This window comes from Lithobates pipiens, unplaced genomic scaffold (assembly GCF_037356315.1).
Source record: "Lithobates pipiens isolate NorthernLeopardFrog02 unplaced genomic scaffold, aLitPip1_a1.2 Scaffold_8, whole genome shotgun sequence".
NCBI classification, from domain to species: Eukaryota; Metazoa; Chordata; class Amphibia; order Anura; family Ranidae; genus Lithobates; species Lithobates pipiens.
The window spans coordinates 396,317,353-396,332,152 of NW_027507903.1; positions in this window are offsets into that span (position 1 = coordinate 396,317,353).

Genomic DNA, 14,800 nt, shown 5'->3' on the forward strand with positions numbered 1-14,800 from the left:
ATTAGTCTAATAATAAAAGTAAAAAGCACAAACATAGTCAAAACATAGCCAGAGTTCAGTAACCGGAACAGAAAGTCAGCCAAGCCAGAAGTCAGGGATCAATGTAGTGGAACAGCAAACAGGATCTGGAGCCAGAGGGGATTTCAGCACAGCAAGTCTTGAACTGGATCGCAGGCGGTAGTTTCTGTGATGTTGACCAATGCGAAGGCAGAGCTCCTCTGGACTGGATGTCTTTAGTAGGCAGTACTGACGAGCAGGATATCATCAACAGATGAGTAAATGGGGGAAAGATGGGAGCTGGCATTTAGCTGACAGCTGAGCGGGCAGCTCAGTGAAGGAAGGGCTGAGCCCAACATCAGAGGAGGTTTGTTTTTTGAATGTTCAGTGGGAGCGGCAACAGGAGCGGCGGAGGAGAAAGGATGGACCGGGGGAAGAAGAAGCCTGAGGAAGATGGAGACGACTGGAGGAATAAACAGAGGAAGATGGAGGAAGAAACGGGGGAAGAAGAAGCTGGAGGAAGATGGAGAAGACCGAAGGAAGACCGGAGAAAGATGGAGGAAGAAGCGGGGAAAAGAAGAAGACCTTTTTAACAAAGGAATTGTCAAAAACTGGCTATTGTCTTTTGTCACATTTCACAGCTTTTTTTGGTGAATGTGTAGGGGTACAATGTATCTGATACCCATTCACATGGGGGGGCGGGATCTGGGGGCCCCCTTGGTAAAAAGGGCTTCCAGATTCCGATAAGCCCCCTGCCCGCAGACCCCCACAACCACCGGGCAAAGGGTTCTGGGGATGAGGTCCTTGTCCCCATTAACCACTTGACCACTGGGCACTTAAAGAGGAAGTAAACCCTGATGGGTTTACTTCCTCTTTCATTCCCTGCAAAGGTAAAGCATAATGGACTACTATGCATCGCATAGTAGTCCATTATGTGTCACTTACCTGACACAGGAGCCAGCGATGTCACCGCTGTCCCCTGTAGTCCGGCCCATCCATCTTCTCGGTGGGGTCTCGCAGCTCCGCTGCTGTCATTTGGCGAAGCCGCGATGACGCCACTCCCGCGCATGCGCACGGGGGCCGACACGCACGGCATCTTCGTCATTGACGATGCCACACTCAGTGCGCCTGCGCGCTGCTGTCTACGGCGCATGCGCCATAGACAGCGGTGCCTGTCTTCGGGCAAATATCTCCTAAACCGTATAGGTTTAGGAGATATTTCTAGGTCAAAGTGGTTTGTAAGGGTTTACAACCACTTTAAACACCCTTAATAACCAGATCAATTTTCAGCTTTCGGTGCTCTCACATTTTGAATGACAATTACTCAGTCATGCAACACTGTACCCATATGAAATTTTTGTCCTTTTTTTCACACAAATAGAGCTTTCTTTTGGTGGTATTTAATCACCGCTCGGTTTTTTATTTTTTGTGCTATAAAAGAAAAAAGACAAATTCTGTAAAAAAATGAATTTTTCTTCGTTTCTGTTATAAAATTTAGCAGATTAGTAATTTTTCTTCATAAATTTTGACTAAATTTAGACTACTACATATCTTTGGTAAAAATAAGTACAAATTGGAGGATATTATTTGATCTTTGTGAAAGTTATAGAGTCCACAAGCTATGGTGCCAATATCTGTTTTTTTAGCAAACACCCTGGAGAATACAATGGTGGTCGTTGCAACTTTTTATCTCGCACGGTATTTGCGCAGCAATATTTCGAATGCTTTTTTTGGAAAAAAAACTTATTTTTGCTTAAAAAAAAAAAAAAAAAACAGTAAAGTTAGCCCAATTTATGCATAATGTGAAAGATGAAGTTACGCCGAGTAAATAGATACCTAACATGTCACTCTTCAAAATTGCACACGCTCGAGGAATGGCGCCAAATGTCGCTACTTAAAAATCCCCATAGGCGACGCTTTAAATGTTTTTACTGGTTACATATTTTGAGTTACAGAGGAGGTGTAGGGCTAGAATTATTGCTCTCACTCTAATGTTCCTAACGTAAACCTCACATGTGTGGTTTGAACACCGTTTTCATATGTGCGTATGCGTATGCGTTCACTTCTGCATGCGAGCACATGGGGACAGGAGCGCTTTAAAAAAAAAAAAACATTTATTGTTCATTTTACTTTATTTATTTTAGTTTGACATTTTTTCCCCCAAAAAATACATTTTTTGATCACTTTTATTCCTATTACAAGGAATGTAAACATCCCTTGTAATAGAAATATGGCATGACAGGTCCTCTTTACAGTCAGATATGGGGTCAATAAGACCCCGCATCTCACCTCTAGGCTGGGAAGCCTGAAATAAATAAAAAAAAGATTCTGGCTTTGATCATATTGTCGAGTCGGTAGAAGCACCGGAGGGCGGCGGGAGGGGATGTCTATGGCTGGGTATTGCAGGGTAGCACCGAGTATGACTGGGTATGGCTGGGTATCTCCAAGTATGGCTGGGTATCTCCGAGTATGGCCGGGTATGGCTGGGTATCTCCGGGTATGGCAATTTATGGCAGGGTATTGCAGAGTATTGGCTGGAATTGTGCTGCAGAGTATTGGCGGGTACTGCAGAGTATTGGCGGGTATTGCAGAGTATTGGCGGGTATTGGTGGGTATTGCAGAGTATTAGCTGGTATTGGAAGGGTATTGCAGAGTATTGGCAGGGTATTGCAGAGTATTGGCTGGTATTGCAGAGTATTGGCAGGGAATTGAGGGGTTAAATTTCGATGAGCAGCGATGTGGGCACTGCAGATGCAGCCCACAGTGCTGCTAACACCGATCTCTTCTCCCTCCGCTGTACCAATCGGTACAGAGAGGGGGAGGGAGGAACCAGCGTCATAACATGATGCCGGTTTGTTTACAAGTGATCACGCCGTCATTTGACAGAGCGATCACGTGGTAAACGGCCACGATGAGTGGCCGTTTACCGTGATCCGTGATGGTCACGGATGGTCACGGATGGTCACGGATGCTCTCGAGGGGGCGCGCGAGAGCGGAATTCTGGGAGGAGGTCATATGAAGGCCTCTCAGAGTTAAACAACCGCCCTGTAGCCGTCATTAAGTGGTTAACATAGGGTCAAGGTGCTTTGGGGGGGACCCTAAAGCACCCTCCCCATGTTGAGTGCATGTGGCCTGGTATGGTTCAGGAGAGGGGGGTTGCTCGCTTGTCCCCTCCCTTTCCTGACCTGCCAGGCTGCTTGCTCGGATAAGGGTCTGGTATGGATTTTGGAGGGGACCCCTACGTCCTTTTATTTTTAAATTTTAGCGTGGAGTTCCCCTTAATATCCATACTAGACTCGAAGGACCTTTATGGACTGGTGGGGGAACCCACATAGTTTTTTTCTTAGATTTGTACTCTATATTGCCGGGAACCAGTAATTCATTACAGCCGCAAGCAATTTTCAATGACATTTTTTCCTTTAGAAATGTAATTTTTCTGTGGAAACACAGGAAAGGTGAGCTACTTTACAGGTAAAATATAGACACCCCTCAGGCAAGATATTTAAAGGAATTTTTATTGTTTCACTTTAAGCATTATTAAAATCATTATTATTAAATTATTATTATTAAAATCCAGATGGACTTTCGGCTGAGTTCCGACAGACTTGGCCACACACGAACAGACTAAGTGCGTTCGAAAAGTGCGTTAAATTTTAACGTGATGATGTAAACGGGACTAAACAAGGAAGTTCAATAGCCAGTAACCAATAGCTTCCCTTGCATCGTATTTGGTCCATCGGACCAGCACACAAACAGTTTTCCCGGTTTTAGTCCATCGGAATTGAGTCCGTTGGATAGATTTGAAACATGCTCTATTTCTAAGTCCATCAGATTTTCTTTTCGAAAAACGATTGGACTAGCCCACACACGATCGGATTGTCCCACGGACTAATTCCTTCGGACCTAGTCTTCTGGAAAGTCTGATCATGTGTACTTGGCATAAGAGTAATTTTTAATGCCGTGTAAACAACAGATTCTGATTGTTTCCTGTTTATATAGAACGTCGATCCTGACATATTTTTTTTAAAGCCCATATTTGAGTTTTGAGTGTAGTGTGGTGTTTATCAGAAGAAATATTGAGTCTTTCTAATTTTGTTCCTAAAGGCTCTTAGTGATTACACTAAGCCTGTCAGTGCTCAGACCATACGCCACACACTACATCAAATGGCATGGCTGTCATCCCAGAAGGAAGATTCTTCTAAAGATGATGCACAAGAAAGCCCGCAAAAAGTTTGCTGAAGACAAACAGACTAAGGACATAGATTACTGCAATCATGTCCTATGGTCTGATAAAATTTATGCCCCATACATGCGGTTGGATTTTCCAACGGAAAATGTGAGATGGGATCATGTTGTCGGAAAATTCGACCGTGTGTGGGCTCCATCGGACTTTTTCCGTCGGATTTTCTGACGCACAAAGTTTGAGAGCAGGATCTAAAATTTTCCGACAACAAAATCCGATCGCATAAATTCCGATCATGTATAGACAATTCCGACGGACAAAGTGCCACGCATGCTCAGAATAAACTAAGAGATGAAAGCTATTGGCTACTGGCCCATTTATAGTCCCGACATACGTGTTTGACATCACCTCGTTCAGAATGAACAGATTTTCTGACAACTTTGTGTGACCACGTGTATGCAACACAAGTTTCGACCAAAATCAGTCGGAAAAAATCCAACAGATTTTGTGGTCGGAATGTCCGACCGTGTGTATGGGGCATAAGATAAACTTATTTGGTTCAGATGGTGTCAAGCATGTGTGGTGGCAATCAGGTGAGGAGTACAAAGACAAGTGTGTTTTGCCTACAGTCAAGCATGGTGGTGGGAGTCTTATGGTCTGGGGCTGCATGAGTGCTGCTGGCACTTGGGAGCTACAGTTCATTGAGGGAACCACGAATGCCAACACGTACTGTGACATACTGAAGTGGAAACTGGGCCAAAGGGCAGTATTCCAACATAACAATCTTGAATATACCCCCAAGATGACCACTGCCTTGCTAAAGAAGCTAAGGGTAAAAGTGATGGACTGGCCAAGCAGAACTAAACCCTATTGAGCCTCTGTGGGGCATCCTCAAATGGAAGGTGGAAGAGAGCAAGGTCTCTAACATCCACCAGCTCTGTGATGTCGTCATGGAGGAGTGGAAGAGGACTCCAGTGGCAACCTGTGAAGCTCTGGTGAACTCCCTGCCCAAGAGGGTTACGGAAGTGCTGGAAAATAATGGTGGCCACACAAAATATTGACATTTTGGGCCCAATGTGGCCTTTTTTACTTAGGAGTGTACTCACTTTTGTTGCCAGCGGTTTAGACATTAATGGCTGCATGTTCAGTTATTTTGAAGGGACAGCAAATTTACACTGTTATATACGCTGTACACTCACTACTTTACATTGTAGCAATGTGTCATTTCTTCAGTGTTGTCACGTGAAAAGATATAATAAAATATTTACAAAAATGTGAGGGGTGTACTCACTTTTGTGAGATGCTGTATATTACCAGTGTTATGGAAAAATAGAGGTCACAAAATCAATTGTGTGATTTAGCCAGTAATTTTCTGCATATTAGATCTTTGTGGTCCATGTAGCCAGGGCTGTGGCAGGGACATGCACTTTGTCTACATACTGTGTGCTAAACGGTGTCCCTCTTTATCATCTCACAAAGTTGGGAGGTATGCAGTCGAAGTATATTTAACACAAGAAATAGCAAACTGACACTTTGCTACATGCTTGTGTGTATCATGTCAGGTAACTCCATACACCCATTTTATACTCTCTAAAACTTGTTGCTATTTCATAGTTAGGTTGAAAAAAAGACACAAGTCCATCTAGTTCAACCAATAAAAAAATAAAAAATCATACAATCCCATATACACAATCCTATACAGTTGATGCAGGGGAAGTTGAAAAACTCCAGCAAAGCATGATCCAATTTGCTATAGCAGGGGAAAAATTCCTTCCCGATCCCCCGAGAGGCAATCGGATTTTCTATGGATCGACTTTACCTATAAATGTTAGTATCCAGTTATTTTATGTACATTTAGGAAATAATCCAGGCCTTTTTTTAAAGCAATCCACTGAGCAGCCAGAACCACCTCTGGATTGAGTATATTCCACATTTTCACAACTCTTATTGTGAAAGAAGCTTTCTGTATTTGGAGATGAAATCTCTTTTCCTCTAGATCTAAAGAGTGCCCCCTTGTCCTCTGTGATGACCTAAAGTAAATAACTCAACACTGAGTTCAAAATATATAGACCACTTATGTATTTGTACATGTTGATCATATCCCCCTTAATCTCCTCTCCTCAGGGGAGAATACATTCAGTTCCTGTAATCTTTCTTCATAGCTGAGTTCCTCCATACCTCTTATCGGGTAGCAATACCATTGTCCTAACCAATGCATAGTGCAGTAACCCACAGTAGCTAATCAGAACTCACCCAGGTCCAATGATATGTAATTTGACTAAACATATAGTTCTTGGTTACTCACACCACAAAAAATAAGATATTAGAAAATAGTCACTATTCATTTGCAATTTGTATCCTTTGGACATTTTTAAAAAAGCTTCTAATTATGAAATAAATAAATACATATTTGTTGGTGCATTTTATTCAACTGTGGTTTTGAAATGATTACTGCTTGATGCTACATATTAGCAGTCAAGTTTTTTATGCTTGTTTGTCCAACAGAATTGCATATTTCAAGTTGTACATTAGATGGCGCCAGTACACCTTAATTTTGTTCCACCAGCTACACACTTTTATTTACCTTGGATTTCCTATTCTGTTTTTAGCCCTTTAACTAAAAATTGTTATTAAAACTACAATACGCACAATAATAAGATAATTAGATGAAGTAAAATATAAAAAGGAACAATAATATGTGGGGTTTTATTGGAAACTGATGTATATGTAAAACCAATATACACATACTGTATTTGTTACATAGTTAGTCAGGTTGAAAAAAGACACAAGTTCACCCAGTCCAACCAATTAAATTAAAACATTTAAAAAAATCATACAATCACATATACACAATCATTCCCACAATGTTATTATAATATTTCTATGTTCTTTAATATATAATTAAAGTGATGGAAATACAAGTATGAGTAACTTGTTCTATACTTGTATTGGGAGAGTAACAGGATGAGGGAATCTAGGATGGAAAGGGACCTGGGGGTCCTAGTAGATGTTAGGCTCAGAAATATCATGCAATGCCAAGCTGCTGCTAACAAAGAAAACAGAATATTGGCATGCATTAACCAGTTGCCGACCGCCGCACGCCGATGTACGTCGGTACAATGGCACGGGCAGGCATAAGGACATACATGTACGTCCCTTGCCTCCCGCGGGTCGGGGGCCCGATCGGGCCCCCGCCCGGTGCCTGCGGCGGTCGGTTTTCGTCCGGGAGCGATCCGGGACGAGGGGGCGGCCATTCATTCATGGCCACCCCCTCGCGATCGCTCCCGACGAATAGAAATCCCCGGTGACATCACTTCCTCTCCTGTAATGTAAACACAGGAGAGGAAGTGATGTATTCTCTCCTCCGTGTCGGTATTTTCCGTTCCGACACGGAGGAGAGCGGATCGGTGAGTTGCACCAACACTCTACACACACAGTAGAACATGCCAGGCACACTCACACCCCCCCTTTACCCCCCGATCACCCCCCCAATTACCCCTGCCCCCCAGTCACAGTGACACCAATGTCATTTTTTTTTTTTGCATTGGTGTCATTTGTGACTGTAATAACTGTTAGGGCAGTTAGAGTTAGCCCCCTTTAGTTCTAATGTACCCCCCTAACCCCCCCAATAAAGGTTTAACCCCGTGATCACCCCCCGTCGCCAGTGTCACTAAGGCTGGGTTCACATTGCAGCGGTTTATGAGAACGAATGTGATTCGCACCGCACTGCAGTGCAAATCACATCCGATCTCTGTGCGATTCGAGTTCAGCCATTCGCCGCACCCGCCGCACCCGCCACACCCGCCGCACCCGCCGCAAATTCGCACGGGACCCTTTTTTTGGCCCGCAGCAGAATCGGATCGCATGGGTGTTCACACCATGCGATCCGAGTTTGCAGATCGCACTGCGATATGCGAACTGATCTGGGGGTGTCAGTAACATTTCACTGACACTCCCAGCAGTTCGCATAGGGCAGTGTGAACTGCCGCCGGGAGGCATGCGATGCGGGAACCCGCCGCGGATTCGTGCGTTCCCGCATCGCTCCAGTGTGAACCCAGCCTAATAAGCGATAATTTTTCTGATCGCCGTATTAGTGTCACAGGTGACGCTAGTTAGGCAGGTAGGTATTTAGGTTCGCCGCAGCTTTTTATAGCGCCAGGGACCCCCATATACTACCGCATAAAGCCCCCTGATTGCCCCCTAGTTAACCCTTTCACCAGTGATCACCATATAACTGTTACAGGTGACGCTGGTTGGTTAGTTATTTTTTTATAGTTTCAGGGCACCCGCCATTTATTACCTAATAAAGGTTTAACCCCCTGATCACCCGGCGGGTGTCATTTGTGACTAATAACTGTTAGGGCAGTTAGGGTTAGCCCCCTTTAGTTCTAAGGTACCCCCCTAACCCCCCCAATAAAGGTTTAACCCCGTGATCACCCCCCGTCGCCAGTGTCACTAAGGCTGGGTTCACATTGCAGCGGTTTATGAGAACGGATGTGATTCGCACCGCACTGCAGTGCAAATCACATCCGATCTCTGTGCGATTCGAGTTCAGCCATTCGCCGCACCCGCCGCACCCGCCGCAAATTCGCACGGGACCCTTTTTTTGGCCCGCAGCAGAATCGGATCGCATGGGTGTTCACACCATGCGATCCGAGTTTGCAGATCGCACTGCGATATGCGAACTGATCTGGGGGTGTCAGTAACATTTCACTGACACTCCCAGCAGTTCGCATAGGGCAGTGTGAACTGCCGCCGGGAGGCATGCGATGCGGGAACCCGCCGCGCATTCGTGGCGTTCCCGCATCGCTCCAGTGTGAACCCAGCCTAATAAGCGATCGTTTTTCTGATCGCTGTATTAGTGTCACAGGTGACGCTAGTTAGGCAGGTAGGTATTTAGGTTCGCTGCAGCTTTTTATAGCGCCAGGGACCCCCATATACTACCGCATAAAGCCCCCTAATTGCCCCCTAGTTAACCCTTTCACCAGTGATCACCATATAACTGTTACAGGTGACGCTGGTTGGTTAGTTATTTTTTTTATAGTTTCAGGGCACCCGCCATTTATTACCTAGTCTCACTAGTGTACCCCTAAATTTAGGGGTGTCTACTTTCCAAAATGGGGTCATTTGGGGGGGTTTGTGCCATCTTGGCATTTTATGGCCTTCAAAACTGTAACGCCCTTAGAAAGTCTGAAGGCGGTGCTTGGTTTTCGGGGCCCCGTACGCGGCTAGGCTCCAAAAAAGTCCCACATATGTGGTATCCCCGTACTCAGGAGAAGCAGCAGAATTTATTTTGGGGTGTCATTTCACATATGCCCATGGCATGCGTGAGCAATATATCATTTAGTGACAACTTTGTGAAAAAAAAAAAAAAAAAAAAAAAGTTTGTAATTTTCCCGCAACTTGTGGCAAAATATAAAATATTCCATGGACTCAACATGCCTCTCAGCAAATAGCTTGGGGTGTCTACTTTCTAAAATGGGGTCATTTGTGGGGGTTTTGTGCCATCTTGGCATTTTATGGCCTTCAAAACTGTAATAGGTAGTGAGAAGTGAACTCAAAAATTTACGCCCTTAGAAAGCCTGAAGGCGGTGCTTGGTTTTCGGGGCCCCGTACGCGGCTAGGCTCCCAAAAAGTCCCACATATGTGGTATCCCCGTACTCAGGAGAAGCAGCAGAATTTATTTTGGGGTGTCATTTCACATATGCCCATGGCATGCATGAGCAATATATCATTTAGTGACAACTTTGTTAAAAAAAAAAAAAAAAAAAAAAAGTTTGTAATTTTCCCGCAACTTGTGGCAAAATATAAAATATTCCATGAACTCAACATGCCTCTCAGCAAATAGCTTGGGGTGTCTACTTTCTAAAATGGGGTCATTTGTGGGGGTTTTGTGCCATCTTGGCATTTTATGGCCTTCAAAACTGTAATAGGTAGTGAGAAGTGAACTCAAAAATTTACGCCCTTAGAAAGCCTGAAGGCGGTGCTTGGTTTTCGGGGCCCCGTACGCGGCTAGGCTCCCAAAAAGTCCCACATATGTGGTATCCCCGTACTCAGGAGAAGCAGCAGAATTTATTTTGGGGTGTCATTTCACATACGCCCATAGCATGTGTGAGCAATATATCATTTAGTGACAACTTTGTGTAAAAAAAAAAAAAAATTTTTTTTTTTGTCATTATTCAATCGCTTGAGGCAAAAAAATAAAATATTCAATGGGCTCAACATGCCTCTTATCAATTTCCTTAGGGGGTCTACTTTCCAAAATGGGGTCATTTGGGGGGGTTTTGTACTGCCCTGCCATTTTAGCACCTCAAGAAATGAGATAGGCAGTCGTAAACTAAAAGCTGCGTAAATTCCAGAAAACGTACCTTAGTTTGTAGATGTGACAACTTTTGCGCAAACCAATAAATATACAATTATTGACTTTTTTTTTACCAAAGACATGTGGCTGAATACATTTTGGCCTAAATGTATGACTAAAATTGAGTTTATTGGATTTTTCTAATAACAAAAAGTAGAAAATATCATTTTTTTTCAAAATTTGCGGTCTTTTTACGTTTATATCGCAAAAAATAAAAATCGCAGAGGCAATCAAATACCATCAAAAGAAAGCTCTATTTGTGGGAAGAAAAGGACGCAAATTTTGTTTGGGTACAACATTGCATGACCGCGCAATTACCAGTTAAAGCAGCGCAGTGCCAAAGTGTAAAAAGACCTCTGGTCATTTACCAGCAAAATGGTCCGGTCTGAAAGTGGTTAAAAAGGGGATTAACTCCAGAGATAAAATGATAATTCTCCCGCTCTATAAGACTCTGGTCCAGCCGCACCTAGAGTATGTTATCCAGTTCTGGGCACCCGTCCTCAGGAAGGATGTAATGGAAATGGAGCGAGTACAAAGAAAGCCAATTAAGCTAATAAAGGGTCTGGAGGATATTAGTTATGAAGAAAGGTTCCTAGCACTGAACTTATTCTCTCTGGAGAAGAGACTCTTGAGAGGGGATATTATTTCAATTTATAAAAACCGTACTGGTGAGTGACCCCACAATTATAGGTAAAGTTGATCAGGGAATATCTGATTGCCTCTTGGGGCATCAGGAAGGAATTTTTTCCCCTGCTGTAGAAAATTGGATCATGCTTTGCTGTTTTTTTTTTTTTTTGTTTTTTTTACCTTCCCCTGGATCAACTATAGGTATAGGGATGTGTGTATGGGATTGTATGATTTTTTTCCCCATTTATTGGTTGAACTAGATGGACTTGTGTCTTTTTTCAACCTAACTAACTGTAACATGTACAGTAACTATTATTTGCCTGCCTACTTCAAATGACAAGGAGAAGATTAGTGGTTGCTTGTTTATAATTATCTGTGAATTACGATTATGTCTATTATTTTACTTCCTTGATTAACGATTGGCAAGACCCAATGTGGCCCACCTCTGGATCCTGCATTTTCCCTGTGCTATGAATGAGCCCAACACAAGCATAGAGGGAAAATCCCTGACAGCTAGAAGATGCAGAAGGTCCTGGAAGTCCATTGCACTTTCACTTACATGTGATGGATTGGAGTATGTGGTGTAGAAGTGAATGTAGTTTACACTTGCAATTCAGCTCAATCTGCTATCCAAATCCTAAAGCTGATCTTCACTCAAAATGTGAAGTCCCGCTGGTTTGCTCCCTCCCACCAGTCTGTAAAAAAGTATGCGTTTTTGAGTTGGGGTGAGTATCCATTTTTATGGGTACCACTCCCACTTCTGCATTTTTTGCCTCCCCTCCCCTTCCCCTCCCACAGCCTTCTGGGACACGTCACAAGTCCTGGGAGGCTGCAGGACCAGTCACAAAGAACAGTGTGAGTTCACACGTGTGCATTGTGGAGCTGGCTGTGGCTACTCAGGAAGGCATAGCCTGCTCCCATATTCAATATGGCAATGGCGGGGACCCACAGCAGTAAAAAGACCTGGCTGTGGGAAGTCAATGCTGGACAAAAGGCACTGGTAAGTATCTAATTGTTAAGTCAGCAGCTACAGCAAGTTAAAAAAAGCCAATATCTTGTATTTTTTTTACTTCCCCACTTTCTCATTTCATTAGGGCGTAGGTAGTAGTGGTAGAAAACACTTTTCATGGAGAACACCCCTCTTCAGCAGGCTCGTCTAAGCCTCAAGGGGTTTTGAACCTTCCCACACTTTCCACATAAGAGTGGTCAGAAACCACGTTCCATAAGACAGCTTCAATTTGCACCAACAGGGGCAGAACAACAGGAACACACTTTTTTTCTGGAGGCCTCATCCACACAGTAGTTTCTGCAGGCTAGTTAGGTGTGTAGACACAGAAGAATATCATGAGATGATGATTATAAACAAATATTTTTCCTTGTCACCATATTTTTAAAACTATGAATGAATGCTTGGCATATAAATTGACTAAATAGTGCTAGAAATTTGATCAACTAAAACGTGTGCAAAAAATCTAATGCATTACCTCTACTGTCTCCCTAATACAGTTAGTGACTCTCAATTACAATTAACAGAGTTACAGATTCCAAGGGTCATTGCTGATATGTTGGCAGATGGCCTGCCAACACCAATTGTTTTCATAATGTAACACATCTGCTTTTGAAGAACTAAAATTCCATTATACTCAAGTAAATGTAGACTGATTTTCAGAACGGTGCACATTTCAGAGTGGTAAATGAGGGCAAATAAGCTGCTGCATACAGATGCAGCTAAAGAGCTCTTCTGGAAGCAGAAGCTATGGTTGCTACCTGCAGACTGGCCAATCAGGTGCACCAAGACAGCAGTCTTGGTGCACCCACCAGGACACTCTGATCAGCGTTCTCTGTCATTGGCTGATTGGGAGTCGGTCAGCTGCTGTTTTTCCAGCATGCATGCCGTTCAACCGGCTTATGCAGACATCCCAAGTCTCCCACGAGGTGCGGGAGTCTCCCGCATTTCAGCTGTGGCTCCCTGACACCCGTAAGTGCTGCGCGATATCCCGGCTGCAAGGCCCATCCTGGGTGGGTGCACCTGGGCACTTTCATTCCGAAACAATACAGTGTCCTGAAATGAATTAGCGGACACAGCCAGTGTAGCCACCCACTAGCTACATTTGTGGAATGTCACAAACTGTGAGGCCGGGAGAAAGGCCCGCACCTAGTGCTGCACAGCTGTCGGCACTTCCAGCACCCAGCAGCATGCAGCAGGGAGTCAGGACTAGTGTGATCTTCTTCACTTTCCACTCTCTTCTTCACTCTATTCTTATGGCCCTCATTTTTTAAGCATGCTGATTAATTTCACAGTCTGAACTGAAAAGAGATGAAGATCCTAGAGTCTACAAATCTGTGTTTAACCAATTCCCGACTGGCGCACGACGATGTATGTCGGCAGAATGGCAGGTATGTCCATTTGAAATAGCCGCCCTGCCGTCGCGTGCGTGCCGCCGCTCGCGCCTGTCGGTCGGGACCCCCACGAGTCCAGTCGTGGGTCCCACGGATTCGATACCCGCGATCATCTCATGGGGAGGCTGAACAGGGAGATGCGGAAGTAAACAACATCTCCCCGTTCTGCCTAGCAACAAGTAACAATGATATCTGCTCCCTGTGATTGGAGCAAAGATCAGTGTTCACTAACACACAGCCCAGCCCCCCACAGTTAGTAACATGCCCCTATGACACACTTAACCCCTACACTGCCACCCCCTGGTTAACACCTTCACTGCCAGTGTCATTTACACAGGAATCAGTGCATTTGTATAGCACTGATTGCTGTAAAAATGACAATGAGTTTTTTTCAAAATTGTCACTATTTTTTTGTTTATAGCGCAAAAAATAAAAACCGCAGGAGTGATCAAATACCACCAAAAGAAAGCTCTATTTGTGGGAAAAAAATGTCGTCAATTTTGTTTGGGAGCCACGTCTCACGACTGCGCAATTGTCAGTTAAAAGGACGCAGTGCAGAATCGCAAAAAGTGGTCTGGTCTTAAGTCAGCAAAATGGTCCGGTCTGAAAGTGGTTAAAATATAATAAGGAAAAAATATAACAAGCATGCAAAGAGACAGTTTTGAGGCAGTCAGGATACAAAGCTATATAAATCTTGGTACCTGTGCAGTTCTTGGCTGTGTTTACAAAGTCTTCTATAAATCAGCTCCCTGTTGCATCCCAGTCCTTGCTTCAAAGTTACACTGCAGCAGCCAGGGAGCAGGGGAAACAATTTCTTCTGCCTGTAGCAGACTGGGCATCATCTCAGCCTAGGCAAAGACACTAGAAATAATTTTTAATTATAATAGGTGGAGCTTTTTTGAAAACATTATATTGATGCTAAATATTGTTATATGTGTTGAGTGAGTTCATGCAGACTTCTAAAGTTAATGAAAAGTCCACTTTAATCATAAAAGTGCAATAAAGCAGGACATTTCTTATCACCTCTAGCAGCTACTCGGATTCCCTCTTTACCAGAATAGAAATTATTAAGAACACAAAATAGAGAACTCCAAATGGCTCAAGAAACACACATTAACTGCAGATATACAGTATATTCTACACGACAGTCCAACCATTTGTTGGGGGAAAAAAAAACACTTGATTCTTGATATCACAGTGGAACAAGTATATTCAAAGTATTACAGTTCAGC